The sequence below is a fragment of the Girardinichthys multiradiatus genome, chromosome 11 (genome assembly GCF_021462225.1).
Source record: "Girardinichthys multiradiatus isolate DD_20200921_A chromosome 11, DD_fGirMul_XY1, whole genome shotgun sequence".
Taxonomy (NCBI): domain Eukaryota; kingdom Metazoa; phylum Chordata; class Actinopteri; order Cyprinodontiformes; family Goodeidae; genus Girardinichthys; species Girardinichthys multiradiatus.
This window is the reverse complement of record NC_061804.1, coordinates 10,184,940-10,208,365: the sequence shown is the minus strand read 5'-3', so window position 1 is coordinate 10,208,365 and position 23,426 is coordinate 10,184,940. Positions and strand designations below refer to the sequence as shown.

Here is a 23,426-nt window from a genome sequence, read left to right as displayed (position 1 = left end):
AAACTCTCTTGTGAAAAGACAATTCCCAACATTTACACTGATGTTCATAGGTGTGATATTTATACACTGGTTGAAAACAGCCCTGTGAGAAATTCATAGTAAAGTTCATAAAATGTTTATTGAATTAAACTTCATAGAGAAGTTCAGACTATTTCATCCAGAGAGAACTCTGGTTAGCAAGCTCATTTAAACCATGTGAACTTTTTAGTCCCTACCTCTTAAGAGAATCAGAATCAATAATCAATAGGAAACTCGGAATCGTTCATTTCCAGACAATGTCCAACCCTACTTGCCAGTCTAAACCAGTCATGTATTATATCTTTTTTTTCACATTCATTTATGCATGTAAACATTGAGATTTACACAAAAGCTCTCCTTTCCAAAGCAACCTCTTTCTATTTCCTTTAAATAAAAAAAATAAAAAACTATCTTTAAATTTCCTAAATAATTATGCAACGTGCATGAAGAAGTTTGCTCTGCAGGTTACAAAACCTTTTCCTAATATCCACATACATCTTATGAAACACCAAATGAATATCATGCACTTCAAATAAAACTGGATAAACTGGATGTGCAAAAATAGATTTTCCCATGTAATCTTGCACATTACCAAGAAAACACAAAGCGGAGGGTAAAGGCCCATTTAGAGTAACAAGAGAGGACAGACAAACTCTTTAAACCGCACAGTCACTGTTTGGTCTATTTCTTCCTCAGCTGATCCTATGCCACACACACCACCACCACCTCCATCCACACATAAACGTATGGTTCCCGGCTTTTGGCCGCCTGCCAAGAGCTGTCATTGCCTCTACAGTATGACTTCTGGTGTATCTATATCCAGAGCTATGCAGATCCTTGAGCACAGAGCAGCGTGTCTGCAGGACACAGGGCTCATACATCCTTAACTAAAACATTTCTTTTTATTTTATGTAACAAATTAAAGAAATGGAGTCCATGTCTCTTGGTTCTTAAAGAAGCGTGCATGCCGTACTTTGTTAAACAAAATGAAAGCACCTGGCGAAGGAAGGCAGAAAACTGAGCTCTTGCTCTCATAAATGATAACTAATTGGATCTCAATGTCATGTGTTGTGGGCCTGGACACAATATTTACATTGAAGTTTTTCCTTACCCTTCACTTTGCTCAGCAATTTCAATCCTTAGTTATGACACCCCATTAGCAGAAAAACAGATGACCTAATGGAAAAGAGCTGGTAACCTCTGAATGCTGTCATTTGGCAGATAACACAGGCTTGATGTGTAAAAGTTGTGTGGTAATTTGAGGTAAGTTTTTTTTTTTTTTTTCCCCTTAAAAGCCCTTGTAAGATTTCCCTAATTGATCCGATTTGTCTGTTTGAAGTTAGCACTTATTAAGTTTTATGTGGAAGACTTAACAATGCGGAGGGGAGAGGATTTTGGAATCAAACAAAATTGCAAGTATGTAAGTGAATGCACCTGTGTGCAGTAAAAGAAAACATGTTTCGAGCATTTTAATACTTTTTCAAGACATTTGGATTTCCTCTGATCTGAATATCAGTCATGCCTACAGGGGCTCATCTGGATGAGCTTTGATTTTTACAAGGTTTCCAACATTATTTACAAAGACCACATGTAAACCAGATATATAAATGATCATCATCGCTGTATCAGCCAGCGCAATACCAAATTTACGAAGGACTGGTTGGAATGCAGTAACTGTCGACTAATATTGTCCAAGTGTCATTAATACACATGTTGCAAGCTAATGAGATATTCAGCCTGTTGGATGCAGGCTGAATATCGCCAAATGTTTCAGATTATTAAACACATTTTTAAAAAGATAACCTGGAAAAAAAACATTTTGAAGTAATGATTTAATTTATTTAAAGAAAAAAGCTATCCAAACCAATCATGTCCTATGCTAAAACATAGTAATAAACCTTCCTGTTAAATCATAAATTAACTGTGATTAATCATAATTTCCAGACAGCTGACTTCAGTTTCACTATCCACAGCCAAGCCTGGTAATTGCCAGACCAGACCAATCAAGAAATCAATTAAATAGGATCTGTCAAATGGCATCCATGTGAGAGTCTCCAGGCAAAAACCACTGCTAAACCTAAAGAAAACAAAGAACCATATCACATTTGCTCAAAAAAACCATCTTGATGAAACCAAGGATTTGTGGAAAAGATTATGAGAGATAAAGGACGAACTTTTTGGAGGAAGAGTATTTCAGAAATAAACACTCACAGTTAAATGTGTTTGTGGTAGTGTGATGGTCTGCCTCTTCTTTACTGCTTCAGAACCTTGCTGCAATTGATTAAACATTTTAAATCATTTTTGATCTTTTCAACAAAATCCGGAAGGAAAGCACCTGGGAGTCTGCCTCTGAATGGTTAAACAGCAGACAATTTGGACCAGGCAACATTTTTCTAATTTATTATTGACCAATTTTGGAGAACCTGCACAAGCTAAGCTTCAAAGGACGAGTGACAGGAATGGCTCCTGGATGTGTTGACCATTCAGAGATGGTATCCTACATACTTTGGTTGTAATGAGCGGTTGTTTGAGCTTCTGTTGCTTTTCTAGCATCTCAAGCCAGTTTGCCCATTTTTGCTCTGACCTCAATGAAAGCAGTTTCCTCCAATCAACAGCTGGTCATTGCCTTTCTGTTTTTTCAGACCATTGTTTGTGAACCAAAGAGATTGTTCTTTGTTGTACATATTTCTGATTTAGATCAGGGCTGTTCCAGTTTCCTCCGGAGCTCTAGGAGATACAGATTTCTGCAAAAAGACCCCCTTCACAATCCTTTGCAGCAGGGAGGTTAAAGCCATTGCTTTTTCCTCTGCCAGTTTAACACTCTTCGCCTCTTTGTCTTAGTTTTACTGCACAAGTGTTCGCTGTATTCCCTGCTTTCCACTTTGGCTTCAGGACCTCTGCCTTAATAACCTGAGCATTGCCTTTTGACAATGTGTGACTTGAAACCAGGAAGTAATGGGCCCTAAACACTAAAATTTTACAGGTCATTGACCTGGGGATAGGGAGGGAGGGAGGGTGTGTGTGTGTGTGTGTGTGTGTATGATGGATTGTCAAGGTTTTCTGACCAATTTTGTGTAAAGAATTAGGAAGATAAGCACCAAATGATTACCTGATAGATGAAAGTCAAGATTTAGCAATGAAGGTGGCTACTTCCAGCACAGTTGGACTTTTAAATAATTGTATCTAACGAGCTAAATGCATTATTTTTCCACTGCTTGGTTTGTAATCAGTAAGGAAGCCTGTTTCTCCGGTTATACCAGTAGTCTCCATGCTATCTCCACTTTTCCCTTTTTTGTTTACAACCCTCCAGTCCTGGTCATTGGTCATTTTCTTTCAGCACTCTTGAAAAAACTAAGGAATACAGAGCAACAAGTGTTTGTATTTTTGTTTTTATTTGCACCATTTCTTCAAACCTGAGCCAGCCACTGGAACTCCCACCACTCCCCAGATGGAAACTACGTCCAAAATGAGTTTTCCTGCCTCCCTCCAGCAATCATCTTTTTCTGTCCTCTCTTCAACTATAAATGCATTTACAGCACTGTAAAGTAAATGTCAGTAGCTGGATTGCCAGCAGCTGGTTAAAGTTTGTGGTGCTCATAGGGGTAAAGGTTCAACGGCTGGTCAAAGCACATGTGGAATAAAGTTGATACAAAATTTTGTTTTGTTTCATTTTATTCATTTATGTTTGAGAAAGAGATTTTTAGGGCTGCACAATATTAGAAAATGTGATTAAGATATCGATAGCAAAATAAGCCTATTTTCTTCTTTCCTCTTTTTCTCATCTGTGCTTCCATCACTCTCTGACCTTTAGCCATTTTGGGTAATGTCAATTGTCTTCAGACTCTGCCCAACTGACTAAATATTACAATAGCATGAAAAATGCAAGTTCATATTAATTGGAATATATTAGCCAACAATTAATGCATTCCAAACAGTACTTTGCAATACACTGATAATGCCATGACGATATATTGTGCAGCCTTAGGGGTAATGTCTTATAATGAACACTGTTTATTACTGTACATGTGCCAGATTTGGCCAATAGTCAGTGCAGGTTTTTGAGTAGCATCATTATACTCAAGGTCATTCAACATGATTTCAAGGAAAATAAAGGAACAGAGGTTAACTAAATGACATTAAAGAGCGGTAATGTGTTCAAAGTAAAACTGTAGAACTCAAGCAGCATCTTAAAAAGTGTTTAAAAATCCATTTAAATTTAAAACAATAACATAGAACTGATAAAATAACTTCAGCAACCTTAATGATTTCAGCCTTGATTTAAAGCAGCCACCGCTTTCTGCTCATCCCAGCTGCTTCCAGAACTGAAAAACAAAACAGAAAAAAATAAAATGCAGCAGAACCCACAAACAATACCTAACACTAAATTGTAAGACAAATAAAAGTATTAAGGAAATACACATTTTCTTTCTTTGTTGGTTTAATAAAACCAAGTTTTAAATATATTTTAAGAAGACCAACTTAAAGCTAATGGTAAACTAAAAGTCATGCCATTGTCTGAATACACTTCTACATTAACGTTTGTGGTGCATCTGGTAAATCAGTAATGTAAACGGCATACAAAACCATTCCAAGAAAAAGCCTTGTGGGACCTCAAAGGTCCAGTCAAGGTTGGAGGATTTGGTCCAACCAGCACAAACACATTCCTTTCAGCCTTTCTCTAAAGTTGATCAATTTGCTAACCATTTTCTTCTGGTTGAACAACTAAAGCTTCCTTTAGGCCAGCTTGAGTTTAGATGAGAGCTAAACCATTTTGTGGAACAGTTGTAGTCCATGACCTAGTAGACTGTTATTAGAATTCTTCATCAAGTCAGGTTTCTTTAAACCATTTTTCATCCTTTGTTAACCTAGAAGCCACCATTTGATCACAGAGAAGGAGGATAGGAAAGCATATGTCATATTTATTGTGGGCAGATTATGAAGCCAAAGCAAAACATACGGTTATCTGGCAAAAAGCATCAGATAAGATGATTTAGATTTGTGGTATTGGTGAAGATTAAAACTTTTGGGTTGAGTTCATTTAGTTAACTAAATTAGCTTTTTATAGTTTGTCCCATTAAAACTAAAAAAAATTCTGCCATAAGGAGTACTTTACATTATTTCAAGCATTTACAAATATCAGAGTTACTGTCAGATTAGACTATAGCTGAAAGCTACATAGTACTGAAGAAACTTGTTTAAAGCTTTGACCTTTAGAATTGGAGTAAATTGTTTCCTTATTTTAAAAGAAATAATCAATTTGACTTAAGCTAACCAAATCACTGCTAAGGTTTTGCAACAGATTAACAAGGTTTTCAAGGTCATATTTTTGTAAATGGTTTAGTGTAAAATGAATTGTAATGCGTAACCATTATACAGACCCATGGCTGCCATGGTCCTTCTTATTTTGTTCAGTCACTTTTCTGGTTGACTCTTTCTCAACGACTCTGACCAAGTTATACATTAACAACCTGCTCCACTGACCTCACTAGTTTATGTTGGTTAACCTTGGACCGAGACCTAAATTGATTCGTTTAGAGCCCTGAACTTAAGATTAGACACAGATATCAGATATGGGTCACTATATTTTGTTGACGTATATTGTATTTGTTATGTTGTAGTAAAACTCAACTGCAGCCGTGGTGGCAGCCGTGGTGGCTCTACAGAAACACGCACAACTTTCTGTGTCATTTCTGTTTGCAGTATAAACTAGCATGATTGGCGCTGCGCCCGAGCACTGTGTTTTTAATGGAAATGCTTCAAAATTATATTTGCATCAATGAGTTAAAACTCACAACATGTCTTTAGAGAATTGCCAAATGTCCTGTAAGGTAACCTAGGATGTGCAGTTTCTTCTCTAGACTGCTGAGGCCATAGTTTACAGGATGCTCCTGTGTAAGGTTTGTATGTTAGGAGGACTTGCTGATTAATACCAGGTTCTAAAGCTGCATAAAGAAATGGTACTCTTCAACATTAACTCACTGCCTCCTCACACCAGAGGAGCCCCAGGTGGTTCCTCTGGCCTCAAGGTCTTGCATCCTGGACTTTTGTTTTCCCATCCTTGTATCGGCACACAAACACACATAATCCACCAAAGACCATGTGGGATATCCTTGCATCTGTGGCCAGAGCACAGGGATAAGTGTCAAAGCCTCATTTTCTTCTCTCTCTTTTTGAATCGGAGGGGGGTTGGAGGTAGAGCTAGAAACACGTGGCACCTTTCCCCTCTAGGGACAGCCACAGAAGAGGAAAAGCCACGGTCTGGGGAGGGCAGGAGTCTTGTGAAGCGTTTGGTCAGTGTCATGCAGGGCAGAGGAATTGGTATTACTGGACAAGAAGATGAAGTACATACAGCTGAAAAGTGTTTGTTTGGGAGTCGTTCATCCAACCTTAATCGTATTTGTTCCACCTATCATCCCTTGCATGTTTCAGTTCTCACTTTACAGATAAACAAAAAGGATGCATTTATGTCTCTGTCATGGTGTGACATTTTGGACTTTGGTTTTGGTGTCTTGTGAGGGTTTATTTGTCTAGATGTTTCTATTTTGGTTTTTGCATCATGTTTATTTGTTTCTTTTCCTCCCTCTACCATCTCCTAGTGCGTATTGTGTTCCTCCAACTCTTAGTTCCTTTTGTTGTTGCTTTCTTATTATTTTTATGTAGTATTATTATTATTATTATTCACCCTTGGATTCTTATTTCGTATCTCTGTGTTTAGTTATGGTTGGGTATTTGTTCTTATTCCAGCTTTAGTTATTGTTTACGTTTGTTTATTTTGTAATTTAGATTTTTATGGGCTCTTGTTTATTTCTTAGATTATTGTTTTTGTTTCTATGTTTCCCTCTAGTTTCTCTGTTTACTTTAGTTCATAGTTATTCTAGTTCTTTATTTCCTCCTCTGCTTTATGCTCTTGCTTAGTTTGTATTTTCTGTTTATTGTTTATTCCTTTCACTCTTCCTCAGTCTTTATATTTGTTTCACCTGTTTCTTCTGCTTCTCTGCCTCCTTGTCGCACCTGTTCTCAGTTCCCTTGATTACCTGCCTTTGTCTTGCCCCAGTATATTAGTTGGTTTGGTGTCTCTGTTCATCGCTGGTTCCTCCCGTTCTCTACCCACGTATTTGTGCTGAGTTTTTCCATGTTCCCGCAGAACCATTCCTGTAAGTTTTTGCATCTGGACTTGATTGGTTTCTTTGAAAAATCTCTGGAAATAAAGCTGAAGACCTTTTACAACATGCTGCTACCCAGCTCTTGTCTGCACTTTGGTCCGACTCAAAACCACATCTTGACAGTCTCACCATGGGTCATTACAAGAAAATGCCATATCACAACAAATAAAGTTCTAAGACAGGCTTTATGACATTTTCCTGAAAAGACCAACATGTCCTAGAATTAAGCTATCAAGATATTACAATGATATTAATCTCTATTGGGATTTCAGCAAAATCCATTGGCAATCAATTTGATGAATTTGGAAAATAATCCCCACTAATTAATCTCTACTAAACAAATTCCAGATCATGATCCCCACCATGTTTCACTGAATATACTTTTTCTTTTGGGAGGTTTTAGGCCCAAATGTTTTTTTGTTTTTTTTTGGAAGAAAATGTTTCTATCTTGCAATTGTGCTCCTCAGTTCAGACATGTGGAGAATCCAGAAGATTGTGTCACATCTGCAACCAGTACTTTTTGGATGTTTCTGCTGCCTCTATGCCAATCCCCATCCAGTTTTATACCCATGTGTTGCTTTATTATCCCTTTCTACTTCCATTAACCTATAGATAAAGCATTTCATAGTGATGTATTTAAACCTTTTCTGTCAGTTTAAGTTTTTTTTCCAATTTCACATTTTATTTTCTGAAAAAATATATATATTTCTGTATTTTGTTTTATATGGCCCTCTACCCCCGATCGATTTATTGGAGTCACAAATCAAGACTTCTTTTATAGTAGAGCCTGAGTAAAATATGAAAAATTGCAGCTCCTTTACCGTCTGTGTCTTGGCAGTCTTCCTTCCAGTTTCTATCATTGTTTTATAATTTTAAACATGCAGTGTTATGTCACTGTTGAGCAGTATATATTTTTTTATTTCTTGATGACTAAACGTTGCCATTGTACTGATGTGATGCTGTGGATTTTTTTTGGTTTTCTTCTCCTGACGCATACCTTTTGTACAGTCAAACCCTTTTTGATCTTCTTTTGTAACCTCTTTGCAAACTATGGCTATAACTGCAAACTATAACTGATGACAGCTGTGAACTTAATTAGACAGAATACTGAAAAGTAATCCAAATATTGCTTCAAAAAGTTTGTTAGTTTAAAGGTGCACACTGGTTTTTTTTTTCTTTTGCATACGATCCCCATCCTAACAAATTTGTTGTTTAGTTTTCTTGTACAGCATATATGTTACATGAAAGTTGCATTTAAAATAATAAAATGATGGTCTCAAATTTTTATATCAGTGCAAGGGGAATGGTTATGAAAGAAGAATAAGGGCAGAAGCAACTGCAAGAAAGGATGGAGCAGGAGGAATGACTGTGGACTGAGACGCCCTCCATCTCCTGGGGGGCAGAAACTCTGGAAATGGCTCCGTCATTCAGAGAAAGTACAACAAATGAAGGAGAAGAAATAAACACTTGGAGACAAGGAGAGGGAACGGTGAGGGCAGGAAACTGTCTCTGACCTACTGGACAAACAAATTGGTTTGTTGGCAAAATGGATTAAGAGGTTGAGCTGAGGAAAAAAACGGGTGAATGATGTTGCAATGTGAGCTCATCCATTTTAAAGGAGGTTGAATTTAGAGGCTTCATGTGGACGTGTCTCTTGCATTTTCCCCCGACTCAGTGTGTGTGTGTGATGTGTGCGCACATTTGAACGCTCTGCAAGTCAATATTTGTCTGCTTTGCCACGTCCCCAGACATCCTATTCGGCGCAACAGACCGTAAAGCTGTCAAATGCGACCTGAATATTCTCTGTCTTCATCTGCTTCGTCGATTTTTTTTCTCCCTCCCTCTTCCTCATGCTCACTCGCTTCCCTTTGATTTCTTTTTCTTTTCTGTCGATAACAATATCATTGGGAGCAAACGTGTTTTTATGTGCATTTTGATGGGTTGTACATCTCCCCACTCCCCCACTCACCTCCTATTAAAAGAGCAAGATTATCTGCTCTTATCTATATCACTGTGTTTGTTCACATCATAAAATCTTTTTATACCTCTGTGAGTCGCTGATATTTTTGAAAGTTCATTTATAGAACCTTGTTGGTACAATATCTGCATGTGTAGCTACTGTGTCTGCATTATATGTAATTAATCCTCTGAGTTATTTTCTCTGACCACTAGCTACTTTAATTTAGCTGATAATTGCTTATACCAGGTTAAAATGTCTTCACAACCTGAGCTGCTGGCCTGATCTTGGTGACCTTTTCATTTTAATTTCACTTATTACAACAGACATTTCCTACTAGGATAGCTTTTCACAGTGGATTGCCATGAATAAATGAAAACTTGTACCATTGGTGTTTCAAGCATAAGCACCCGTACTTTCAGTCTTTAAAAGTGCATTTCGGCTATGTGACCTTGGTACAGTTTTCCTCTGGAGCAGGATTTCCTGAAACAGCAATTGCAGAATTAAATTAAAAACAGTAAAATTTGATTGTTTCATATCGGTTATGGTTTAAAAGCCAAGTACTGTCACTTCAAACTGTGGAAATGTTGTAATTATGACTGATTTTAAATTAACTGTGCTGATCCTGGCTTCTGAGTTTGTGTGTGAGAGAGCGGAGAGGAGATCTAGTCACAAAGACAAAAGTTATTTTCAGCAACTCTACATGGTGATTGCACATTATAAGTCCTGTAGAGTCCCTCCAAACAGTACACAAAAGTGTAACTGTAAAAAAACTTAAATAAATGTATATAACTCAAACTTCCTCTGTCCTCCCTCAGAGAGGAGCATTCCAGTCAGGGATACAACGGAGTTTTTTTTTTTTTTGTGCAGCCTTAACGTGATTATTTTAGTGCTTACACTAAAGTGAATGTAAGTCACTTGTTTGTAATTATCCACATATTTTTAATCTGTGTAATATACAATGTTAAACAATCACAATCCAAGGGAGTTATGATGTTTTAATTTACATCATAAAACATGAATGCTGCATAGTATTGTAGTAATATCATTTTGAATCCCTAAAATAATGTCTCTGACTGCAGTATTACTCCCTCAGCCACTATAGATGTTTCAAAGCAAACATTTGTACTGAATTTGTTTCATTTAAATATTCCTAGTGATGATAGCTGATTTAATCAAAATATAGTCACTGAAAAACACTGTGACATTCAAAATAAGTCACTGAGTTTAGATATTCTGTTTGCAAACATTAATTCCTATTACTTCTGTTGTATAATTTAAAGTTAATTAAAAATATGGCCTATAGGGGAGCCTGAACTGACTGACCTGTACAGTTCAACCTCCACCCAGAAAGCACTACCTCCCTACCAGGGCTGTGTTCTGGGATAGATTTGTGCACTTGTAATCTGATTTGGACCTAGTTACTCCACTGGAAATGATCTGGCTAGAAACATGGCACCAGAAAACTACCCTAGTTCCTCGAAAAGGTTCCTGGAAAAGTGAAAACATGGCATTAGAAATTTTCTTAAAGGTCCCTTTGCACTTGCACGTGTGGAAATGATGTTTTATTAATCAGAGTGTCTGCTCGTTTCTTGTGATTGCTTTGGATTATCCTCATTTACTCTCCAGCTTGCGTGACTCAGACTTTCCTGGGCTCCATTTCTCTCCCCCACTGGGTTGACCAGGCTTGAATTGCCAAGTTTGACTGTTGCCTTATCAAAAATTAACAACAATCCTGGTACACCTAAACTGAGTAACCCTATTTTACGAGCTATAGTTGAGACTTATCAATGGATGACAGATGAAGCTGATTTAACACAGAGTACTTGGGGCAAAAGCCTGTCTCTTTAGAAGTATAATGGCTGACTCCAGAACACACTTCTTTATGTTGTTAAGCCCTGTATTGACCTTGGGTAAAAGAGCTTTAAAGGATACAATGATCTGATGATGATACAAAATTATACAATAGTCAACATATCAGATTTTTCTCACAAGTCATCATGATTTGAAGATGGGTCCACTGTGGTCAGCAACAATACACAGGCTGGCTGTGGGGTTTAAATAATGCTTAGTTGGAACAATAGAACCCAAAATATAAGGAAATGTTTCCCACACCATCACACTACCACCACCAGACTGAACTGTGATAACATGGCAGGATGGATCTTTCTTGTTTAAATTCTGACCCTACAATCTGAATGTTGCTTCTGAAATCAAGACTAATCAGACCAGGCAACTTTTTTTCAATCTGTTATTGTCTAGTTTTGGTGAGCATGTGCAAATTCTAGCCTCAGTTTGTTTGTGAAAACCCCAGCAGGTCAAAAGTTTAATACTGAGACCAGCACCAACAACCAGGCTATCTTCAAAGTCACTTAAATATGCTTTCTTTCCCATTCTGGAGTCACCTCAACCACATCTAGCTACATTGAGCCGCTACCATTTGATTTGCCAATATTCAAATTATGAAGCAGTTGAACGCGTGTATCTAATAAACTGCCCAGTGGGTGTGAAGTTGATATGGTTAGTGAGTGATTGAATGAACATTCTGGATACAGTTTTTAAGTAGCATGTGTACTCTCTGAGTTCTTCCCAGATGGTGTTTGATGGTTAAATCACCTCCTTGCTTTCTGCCATTTGTCACATTCCTCCTGGAAGACTTTATCTCAGCTAAAAATGTATCTGCTAAATTGCTTGCCAGCATAACGACAAGCCTGTCAGCGGATTACCTGCCTTTACCTCCTTTAATGTAAATCCCTCTAAGTTGCTACAAAGACCTGTGTCACAACATGTTCATGGCGTCTTATTTTAAACTCACCCATCGTCTCCCTGTATGAATATGTCTGTTCACTGACTGTTTTATTATTTTGAGAGGCAGTCTGGCGCAGGCCCAGACTTGATAAATAAAAAAAACAGAAAGCCATGCCGGGAGGAAGGCGGCACACACCTACTCCACAACAGGGTACAGGCAGTACCAGGGCCCTGTCCTCTCCAATTGGCAGCCTGTGTGCTGCTGTACTGCTGATAAGAGGCTGGTGTAAATAAAACTGTACTGCAGAGCTCATGGTAACGCTGAAGGTGGAGCGCAGGAGGGCAGGGGAGAATGAGAGAGAGCGTGCCGTGTCTGTACTCATTGTTCTGACGGCCTACTGTGTCTGTGTGTGTTCCCAGGAGTTGGTGTGTTTTGATATTTGGTGTGAAACAGATTTACTGTTAGATGTAGGGAATAAAGTTATTTGTCAGTTGAGACTTATTTTTGCCTTTGTTTTGTTTTTACTCTACGATGAATACGATGAAAGTTAGTGAAAACAGATTAAATGTTTTGTTTTTATGGATGTGGGAATGGATGAACGAATGTCCTCACATGTGTGTTGAAGAGCTGAAGATCTGTGTGTACGGTGCAGTATGGGGGAGGGGGTGGGGTGTTGTCTGTGTGTGTTTATGGATTTTTTGCTGTTTTTTGGTACTGAGAGTACTTTCTTACATAAGCCATTTATGTAGGCTCAGTGAACAGCCAGGCTGTGTTTTCGTTGGTGACTGCATTTGTCTGCCTCAGACACACACTCACATTCTGTCGCACTCATCTGCCGCTCTCTCCTCTGCCCTGTTTAGGCTGTTAAAAACCACTGAGTGTAATATTGGTCAGCCATTGACAGATGCACTGCAATTAGCCTTTTTATTTTCCCATTTAGCACCACTCTCCCGTTTCCTCTGACTCCCAAGGAAAGATCATTCTGCCTCTTTCTGCAGAAATATGTTCTTTTGCACCACGTCCTGCCTTCCAAGTATCAAGGGCCACAGTTTAACTAGCAATAAATAATTTCAATAAATACATTTATCACACATTATGTCGGTGTTTAAACACTTTTATTCAATACATAATAAGGGACTCTTGAAAGCTCTACAGATTCTTTGGTTGCAGAAGCAAAGGCTCCACCATGGGAGGCTTTTTGAGAGGCTATAGAGAAGGACCCTCAGTTGGACTTAAGGGAGTTCTATAGCAAACAATTTCACAATTCAGAAAAGGTCCATCTCAGGATGTTTGGGTTTTGGGGGATTTTCAGATCCAGAGGATATCGATGGGTGGTTGAAGAAGAATTTTAATCTTCTTTATGTAGTCATCATCTCCTGAGTGGAGGAGGCATAGTGCGAAGACTTGGGTGATATCAGCTCCATCATCATGGCAGTGGTCAGCAACAGGTGAGGGAAACTCCAGTCCCTCCAACACTTTTTCCAACATCTCGTATAAGGGATTTTAAAGTGCCTGTGACACGCTTTTCCCACGAATGCAGAAATTGAAAGAAAATATCTTAATATTGAAGGAATTGGGCAGTAATTGACATGATATTAGGGTTAAAGATATGAAAAATGAAATAGTGTCTGGTTGAATTGGATCATGGCGGGGATCGCCCAGGTAGATAAAAAGATTTCACTGAAAATACAAAAATAAGTCTCAACACCTTTGCTGAACCCACTGTTGGCACAGAGTCCATAAAAGGTGTTGGATTGATTATTGTAGGTTTGCACATACATTATATTGCCAAAAGTGTTTGTCTGTCTAGCAGTTTGGAAACTAGTGATACACCGATACAAACATTTAGGCTAATATCGATTTCCGATATTATTATTGCTGTTATGGTCAATACCCGATATATACAGATATTATATATATTATATGTTGCCCTACTCTTTCTACACCTGAAACATTGCTTCTCTGCTTCAGTTAAACACCCCACAATCCTGCGCTTCATCACTACAACTGTCTATGGCTATAAAGATAAAGTTCCCTGTGGTTTCTTCATGTTCTACAGCTTGTTTACCACATTTCTCTCACGTGAAATGGATTTCTAAGAGCTGAATGATTAATTGTATGCATTACATCAGTCCTTTATGTCTTCTTCCTTTATTCAACCATGCATCTTTGTGGAAGCTCTTAGATCTGCTTTTTTTCATGCAATCACATTCTAAATAGTGTCGTACCATCTGTGGTGAGGTGTGTAAGATCTGCTGATGATCCCTTTTTTACTGTCCTTGCAAAAGATCTTTGCATGACTTTGTGGTTTCGAATGAAAAGTTGCATGTTTAGTTCTGTTTTTGTATTTATATTTTGCAAGTTAAACACATTTAATCATGTAAATATTTTTGCAAAAAAAAAAAACAACAAAAGTGGGGGGGTGCAAATGGCCTTGGTTGTTGAAGGAGGAACATGTTTCCCCTAATCTGTGATGCAGAATGAAATGTTTAATTCTCATGTCAACACGGTGACCTAGTTTATGTGTGTTGCTGTGAACAAAGACGAGCTCTGTAGCTCTGATGTTTAATTCTGCGTCGTCTTTGATGAAAGATTCTGTTTGGACTGCGACTCCATCAGGGCGGGTGGGGGCATCTGTTGCAAACTAAGCATATACTGTGGGCTCCACCTATGGAAGAGACAAACCCTTGACCCGGGGGAGATAACTCTCAGGGTGTGCATGCAGTGAAAAAAAAAAATTTTGTTTTTCAGAGGAGGTGCAGAACCAGGACTACCCCCAGAAACAAACAAGGCCTGTTTATGTCTCTGCCATGATATTCTGAATGACAAAGCTTCTGAATGGTGGCATTATGAGCTCACACTGCTGAAGAGGATGATGTGAGTGTGATAATGGTGGTGTGTGTCATACCCTCAAACACTGAGCTTCCATTTTTCTTTTTTTTAAACTTTCTTGTCTTTTTTATTAGTATTTTTGTTTTTGATCAAGGTGTTTTTAATGGAAAAATGTGTTTTGTTGCAACCAGGAAATAAAATGGAACAGACAGGCCAGAGAATGCACTCAGACCCTGAAACCCACCCATCCACTCACCTGGCAGATTTAGAGACACACACTAAATGAATGAATGAATTTGTTAATTTAAAAAAAATAAGAATGAATTAGGCATGGTTTATTAGTATTTTTTATTTTATTTTGTATTAGTTTTATTTTTTTATTTTGTTACTTTTATGCTGTATTTATTTACAATTGTTTTAGCTTATATTATCATCTGGCCTTACAGTTGCTTGCATTTGGACCCTGGACTGGAATGAACATGAAAAAATATGGCCGTCGCAACACTGCAGGGAAATTGCCGAACGAGCACTTGTTGTGTCAGGGGGGAAATTGCAGGCAAGTGAATGCACCATTACTTCTCCATGAGGCTGGAAGTTTGTGCTAATGCACACTCCTCGTCACGTTCTGGTGGTGAAATGCTGCTACAGCTGTTAGTTTTCAGTAAAAAAACATCTTTAATAATGGTATAGCAGACCTTTGATCAGCTTGAATGAAGCAGACCTAACAGTAATCGCTTGTTATTTGTCAGGAGTTGCAATAATAGAGTCCCAAGGACAACTATGAGTTCAAAAGAATGTGAACAGCATCAGTTTGAAAGAGTTTTGCCTTAGATTTGAAGGTTAGATGGTATAAAACAGCATTTTTATAAGACATTCTCGACCCTGACCCCCGAGGTTCCTTTTTTGTCTTGACGTTTTACTGAAGTTTTTAACAATTTTAAATGATATTTTAATTCTCTTCTCAAAACCCTTTATCGGGCACAGGCCTGCATGAGATTCTCTTGCTATATGTTCAAGTAAAGATACCGCAGTATCACAATATTTAAAACAAAAATGTATAACAACATATAAATTACTTTACTTAAAACTGAAAAGTAAAAATCATTCTTGCTGCTGCAAAAATAATTAGAGATGCACTGATCAGACTTTTCTTTCCTGCTTGTTACCGATGTTTGGTTTTCTTTGAACTCTGACCTGCCAGATGTAGTTTTCCAGCAACAAACAAAGGAATTATTCCATTTTATGCATCACAGTATATGTTCCTAACCTTTATCTGATTAAACTTTTAAAAACGTTTATCTAAATAGATGCCGTTAATTGATGCATTTATCAATCCAAACAAGAGTAGCTCAAAGTTTTAATGCGTTTAATAAATAGGAAAAGTACATTTCAAGCTTTTAGTGTTTGACCTGTTGATCACAGATCAGAGCGAATCGACAGAAAGGGGTCCGATTCTGTCTCTGTCTCAGTCTCTGTCCAATTCATTGCTAAAAAAAAAAACAACCATTAATTCCTCTAGTTTAAAAACTAAATCAGTATCATAAATGTATTTTTTTCTTTTGTGATACATAGACCTAATCAGAATATGGAATAAACAGTTACTAAATTTAGCACACCTTTTTTGCCATTCTGTCGCCCTGTTTCTGAATGACTTAAATCTCTCTTCCAGTTTTTGTTTAATGCTGACAGAACATGTAAACCCAGAGAAGTTATGAATTGGTAGTGTAGGGATGGGTACCTTTCACATTTGAACCGATATCGTACCGATACCTGCTACCTGGGAATCGATACCGGTACTCAACAGTACCAGTTCTCGGTACTTTTGTGTGTGTTTATGTGGTAATAAATGTTAAATCATTTAATAATAAAATCTCAAAATGTTTCAATTTAACATATTTATTTCTCAATATATAAACTTTAATCAATATATCTAAACAACATCCAGCTGTTTGTATTGTAACGTCTCAGTTGTTTCAAACATTTCTTCTCCCATGTTGCTGCAGACGACGAGTCGCTAACGGATGCAGGCGTGCTAACGGTGCTGAATACAAGAGTTGTTGCCGTATATCTGAGGCTGACAAAAACTGTTTCTCTTCAGTCTTGAGAAAAATCCTTGAGGTCCTTCTTCAGATTAGAAGTATTCCCGCCGCTGGCCTTGTATTTAGCATCACAAATATTGCAGCGAGCGTAATCTGCACCACATTTTGAAAAGTGGAGCCATACTTTCGAGCGCTTTCAATCAGCCATGCTTTATTGAAGGCACCAGCAGCTACTGATGTCAATATGTTCCTGTGTATGCAATGCTGTGTTCATGTCCACCATGGAAAATCGCCCATTCTTGCACTTCCTCAGTGTCACAATGATGCATTTAGGTACCGAAACATGTTACTGTTAGATTTTACATGAATAGGTACTCGGGACATGTTGAATTTAGTTTATTTTTGTGACTGTGGCCCATGTATCTAGACTAAAATATTAGTAATTTAACAGCATCTCATTCTAAATAAAATGTTCTGCTATTTGGCTATTAGGGGGCACCATTCTAGTTTTCATCCATGTTTTACAAACTGGAATTATTTCCATTAGCTGAATTTGTCTTTCATTGAAGCATGGTAGCGAGTGTAGCAGCTCTCTTTCAGCAAGCTGACTGGCAGTGTGCAGCAACATGTGGGGGAAAGGCTGTGTTGTGCTCTGACCCTTTCAGCTGGAGAACACTCTTGATGCTTTCTCATCTTATTTTTGTAGACGTGATGGCAAATGTTTAGCAGTTTTGAAAAAGTTACTTTTAAAAACGTTTTCATAGTTTCATGCTGTAACCGACCTGCACATCATCAGTGTACAGTAAACTATAATTATGATCCATTACTAGGTTGTGCACTGCTCCACAAACTAGTAGGAATAGACTGACTGCAAATGTGCAGTCTCCATCTTCCTTTGGGTAGCAAACTCTCTCAGGTTGCACCTCCAGCTGAAGTGAAAATATTTCCAGAGCCAGCAGCTAATCTGACTGTAACTGTTAACAATGTGACTATATGTGACTATAGAAAATAAGGATTCTTTGTCATAACATGTAAGGCAGATGGACTAATACTGTTATGTCAGCGTTACCTGCTGGAAGTTTTCCCTCTTCGGCTGCTCCTTCTCTTTTGCAGGTCTTTATGAAATAACTGAGCTGTGGTGGGCTGCAACAGCAGTTGTGCAACGTTTCAAAGAGGGAAGCGAAAAGGGAAGCGGCTTGGGTTGCATGTGGCACCTGATCACCACACCATATCCCCCTCTCCAAACATGCACGCTAACTCAACAGTAGTTGTGTAATTTTTTTGTCTTATGTCAGCTAAGGGCTAAATATGTGGCAGTGACTCAGTGGTTCCCCCAGCAGCAAAGACGACTCTTCATTTCTGCTCATTTGGAGATTTTTCTGCTTTGTTTTTAGTTTTTTATTTGTACTGTATTTTTCTCAACATTTAGTTATTTCTTGAGCATCTTCTTATTTTGTGCTGTAAAAATTTGTGAAACTTAAGGTCTGGCTCCTTTTGACTCTCCAGGCATGTATATCATTTAGGGGACACATAACAAGACAAACAGCATGACTCCCCCATTACCCCGGTTGCCCTGCCTTTCCAAACTAACAACTTCTCCATCTTGTGATCAAAGGGGTCTTAAGATTTATCCCTTTAATTTGGCACTGGAAATGGCTGATGGAGTCTATTACCAGGCAGAGGGGCCCCCCCTGTTAGCACTTAGCCGGCTAACTGGAGCAACGGGCATCTGGCCGGGTGGCTGCCTGGCGGTGTGCACCCTGAATTCTTGAGCTCCAGCCTTTCCTCCCCTTTTTGCCCTGCAGTGACCTCATGCAGCTCCTTTCTCCTTGAAGCAAGGCACCATGCAGGCATCCCCCCCCCCCCCCTAACCCAACAATTTATGTGTTTGTGCCACAAGCAGGGGCGTGCCCTGCACTAAAATCCCATCCCTGGCCCATTTAGCACACTCCTCTTGGCCTCCCAGAAGACGGGTTATAGTGTTCAATCACTGTCTGGAACACAGTTATTACTTCTAACCATGCGAGTGTTATTTTAAGTGACACGTTGTTGCTCCTAAAATTAATATAACATTCATTACAAATAAATTGTACTAAGACAAGACTGCAGGTACTTTAACAAAGAAGACTCAGAATATTGTTTTTAGCAGCATACTGATCCAGTTTTACGAAGATTGTGTAGCTGCACAATTCTACTTTTCAAAGTCATCACTGCAATATACAGGGGTTGGACAATGAAACTGAAACGGCTGTCATTTTAGTCTGGGAGGTTTCATGGCTAAATTTGACCAGCCTGGTAGCCAGTCTTCATTGATTGCACATTGCACCAGTAAGAGCAGAGTGTGAAGGTTCAATTAGCAGGGTAAGAGCACAGTTTTGCTCAAAATATTGAAATGCACACATCATTATGGGTGGCATACCAGAGTTCAAAAGAGGACATATTGTTGGTGCATGTCTTGCTGGCGCATCTGTGATCAAGACAGCAAGTCTTTGTGATGTATCAAGAGCCACGATATCCAGGGTAATGTCAGCATACCACCAAGAAGGACGAACCACATCCAACAGGATTAACTGTGGACGCAAGAGGAAGCTGTCTGAAAGGGATGTTTGAGTGCTAACCCGGATTGTATCCAAAAAACATAAAACCACGGCTGCCCAAATCACGGCAGAATTAATTGTGCACCTCAACTCTCCTGTTTCCACCAGAACTGTCCGTCGGGAGCTCCACAGGGTCTATATACACGGCCGGTCTGCTATAGCCAAACCTTTGGTCACTCATGCCAATGCCAAACGTTGGTTTCATTGGTGCAAGGAGCGCAAATCTTGGGCTGTGGACAATGTGAAACATGTATTGTTCTCTGATGAGTCCACCTTTACTGTTTTCCCCACATCCGGGAGAGTTATGGTGTGGAGAGGCCCCAAAGAAGCGTACCACCCAGACTGTTGCATGCCCAGAGTGAAGCATGGGGGTGGATCAGTGATAGTTTGGGCAGTCATATCATGGCATTCCCTTGGCCCAATACCTGTGCTAGATGGGCGCATCACTGCCAAGGACTACCGAACCATTCTAGAGGACCATGTGCATCCAATGGTTCAAACATTGTATCCTGAAGGCGGTGCCGTGTATCAGGATGACAATGCACCAATACACACAGCAAGACTGGTGAAAGATTGGTTTGATGAACATGAAAGTCAAGTTGAACATCTCCAATGGCCTGCACAGTCACCAGATCTAAATATTATTGAGCCACATTGGGGTGTTTTGGAGGAGCGAGTCAGGAAACGTTTTCCTCCACCAGCATCACGTAGTGACCTGGCCACTATCCTGCAAGAAGAATGGCTTAAAATCCCTCTGACCACTGTGCAGGACTTGTATATGTCATTCCCAAGACGAATTGACGCTGTATTGGCTGCAAAAGAAGGCCCTACACCATACTAATAAAATATTGTGGTCTAAAACCAGGTGTTTCAGTTTCATTGTCCAACCCCTGTAAAAGTGTGCCAAAGTGCATTTGCAAAAGAATGCTGCGATGCAACATTTGGATTCATGATTAATTGTAATCAATATAACAATAATCAACAATGATATTACAGTAGCATTTCTTCCTCACATCGTTGAGTCCCAATTTCTGTTATAAAAATTATTTTTATAATTTAATTTAAAATCTCATTCAGTTTTCCCTAAAAAGCTGAGTTTTGGGTTTTCTTTAGCTGTAAGCCGGAATCATCCAAATTAACAGAAATAAATGCATGAAAACTGTGTGGAATGAAAACTTTTACTTTGTGTATTTTATAACTGAAATAATTTAACTTTTCAGTGAGATGTAGATACCGCTGTGTCTGCTCTGGCTAACTTGCACTCAATAATGAAAGCTGCTGAATTGTTGACCTAAAATGTGTATTTACTCTGATGTAATCCATCAGTTTCACGTGATGGAGCAGAAATTGCACTCCTGTGGTCGTAAAATCGTCCCAGGTGTGGTTTCTGCGAGAGCAGTCAATAAAATCGGATCAATACGTGGAAAGGTTCCAGTGAAGTTTTTCAGAGCAGCTGCGGCTCACAGAAGTAATAATTGTACATACAGAGACAATGTATCAGACGTTTCTGGAGCAACAAAATCATGTTGCGATGAATGCAAATCCGTCACGGCAACTGGAGCGATGAGGGAATCTGTCTACATCTTCTCTGCATGACTCTTTCCTCCAAAGGTTAAGTGGATGCTTTTGCCAAGCTAATTCAGTCATATATGCTCAGCTGTGCAGTTGACACCAGCTCACTCTGCCTCCTGCAATTCAGCCAATTAAAAGCTGCTTTTTCTTCACAGCTCAGCATTTAGGAAAATGTCCCAAATGAAAGTGCATGCTGTGATATTATGGTTTAATCTGGGATTTTCAATCTTTTTCTGTTGCATTACAGTGGCTCATGATCTAGTCACGATCACGTGTGCACTGTCCCATCTTTGCATAACTTGTTGCATAAGAGTTCCGCTGGCTGGCACACATTGTAATGTTACGGTCCGTCTCATTTCTGCTTTTGGTGGAGCTTATTACAGTACAAGCCGTTCCCTAATGTCACTGCGGTTGCAAAACCACACCAGCACATCTCTCCCTTACTTTTTTTCTCTCTGTCATCTAAGAATTGGCTTCCTGTTTTCATTTTGTTCTCTCTCTCTCTCTCTCTGTGGAGGTGTCGCAACTCAAGAGGCCGTGCCAAGAACAAACCAAGGTGTAGTCAGGGGAGATCGCTCTGTGCTTGCACTGGAAACACACACACACACACACAACTGCTCTGCACACACAACATCCAGATGTCAAAGAACGTTTGTATGTTTGTGTGTCTGTTTGATGTGTGATGTGTATGGCATGTACGGAGCTCATTGCCAAGCCATAAAAAGTCATTTGCCTCAGTTTGAGTTGATGTTCCCTTCAACAGCGCCCTGCATGGGTGTATACATCGGCCTCCTGTTTCTTTGTTTTTTGTGCTTCAAGGTTGTACACATTCATAAAGTCTGCAGCAACGTGGCAAGCCGTCCTGCAACTCTAGAGCTGCATGCTTCATATTCCTGCATAAACAGAAGCAAAATGTTGCACAACATAGTTGGTTTGCCCAATGTTATTTTGATTGCTTCAAGATCCTGCTTTGAGGTTTACAGTGAAAAGTGACAAGTCACCTGACACATTTTGACATACTGTATAAAGAGACAATAATACAGTTTTATTTATAGTTATGCTGTATGTGGACTGTTATTAAAGTTCTCATGATGTTAAACATGTTTTTAGATATTTCTTTATTAAATATTACAACAAAATGAGATATTAAGAGATATCTGAAACATGGTGGTGATAGCATCATGCTGATGGATGGAGCTAAATAAAGGACATTACAGGGCCCCAATGCAGCTGAGCAATATGCACTACTCTTAGTAGTTAGTAAATATGCAGAGGTATATATCACTCTTGGCTATATTTTGGTTGACATTTAATCATCTCTATCAAGCGGCTTTTGTTATTGCTGTTAGAACTTGTGCAGGAGAACCAACCCACAGAGCTCGTGTCTGGGGACAGAGTTGACACCCTTTGACATATTTTACATATTCATGAAATTTTAAGACGGATTCTGACTGGTCTGAGGGCGGATAGAGAGATTTATCAAATTAGAGCATTAAATTCACTGAAAGTTAAATTACAAAGGATATCGCATCCAATAATCAAGCAAATATTCAATCATCTTCCTAGAAGTTCTAAAGAATAAAATATGTTGGTGCAAATTACAGCATGTTGTCACAACAGGGTGCAGATAGACATGTTCATTGGTTAGAAGTAGTGATTAAACGTGATGTATGACTGAAATATTTGATGTAAATGTTTTTTGCAAGAATCCATTCTCACTAAAGCCTGCAGCTTCGTGACTGGAGTCCTGTCAACGTCCCACATTTAGATTAGTTATTTATTTATGTGTGCCTTGAATAAATGTAACCTGCTCCTATTCTGGAGTGATGGTAGGATGGAGGTGGAGATGAACAGACATATTAGTGACTCGTCTGTCTCTGGGGGTGGAGTTTTACCTGTCTCTCCATGTTCCAAACATAGAGACAGGATCATGGCCCTAAACAAAAGATCCCAGATACAAGCAGCTCAAATCAGGTTTCACCATAGGGAGGCCAGGCTTAGCTTTAGAGAAAGGGTGAGTAGATCCTCCATGTGTAGTATGAATAGATCAGTTGAGTTGGATCATCTGATCAAGATGAACCACATATATCAAGCTATCGATCAATCAATCTGTACTCAATTGATGGAGTACAGATTTTTGTCTCACATTTTATGATTTAAAAACTTTGTGTTCTCGCTAAGACGTATCTTGAGCAGAAGTGTCACCTCAGTGTTTCTCAGAAACTGTTGGACAATGAATTGTTATCTTTTTGCTTAAAATCGTTGCTTCCGGATTTTTTGTACCAGTTAGTTGTAAATCTGCCTAAAATGACCTAAAAGTCCTCCCATGCAGACATGACTTCTCATTTAACTGTTTGTTTTCATGACATTGATTCAAATAAATGGCTGAAGTTATTGTCGGTGTCTTTATGTCAAAATAAAGGTGGAGAAAAAAAACTTGTTTTCTTACAGGTTAGAATAAGTTCCTAGAGATTTTCAGTAGACATGTTTGCTAACTGT

General features: G+C 38.9%; 1 protein-coding gene across 3 annotated transcripts in view; it reads left to right on the top strand.

The window, feature by feature from the left end:
• Nucleotides 1–23,426, top strand: part of zbtb16a (zinc finger and BTB domain containing 16a) — a 218,610-nt gene that overhangs the window by 112,253 nt on the left and 82,931 nt on the right. The window lies entirely within an intron of this gene.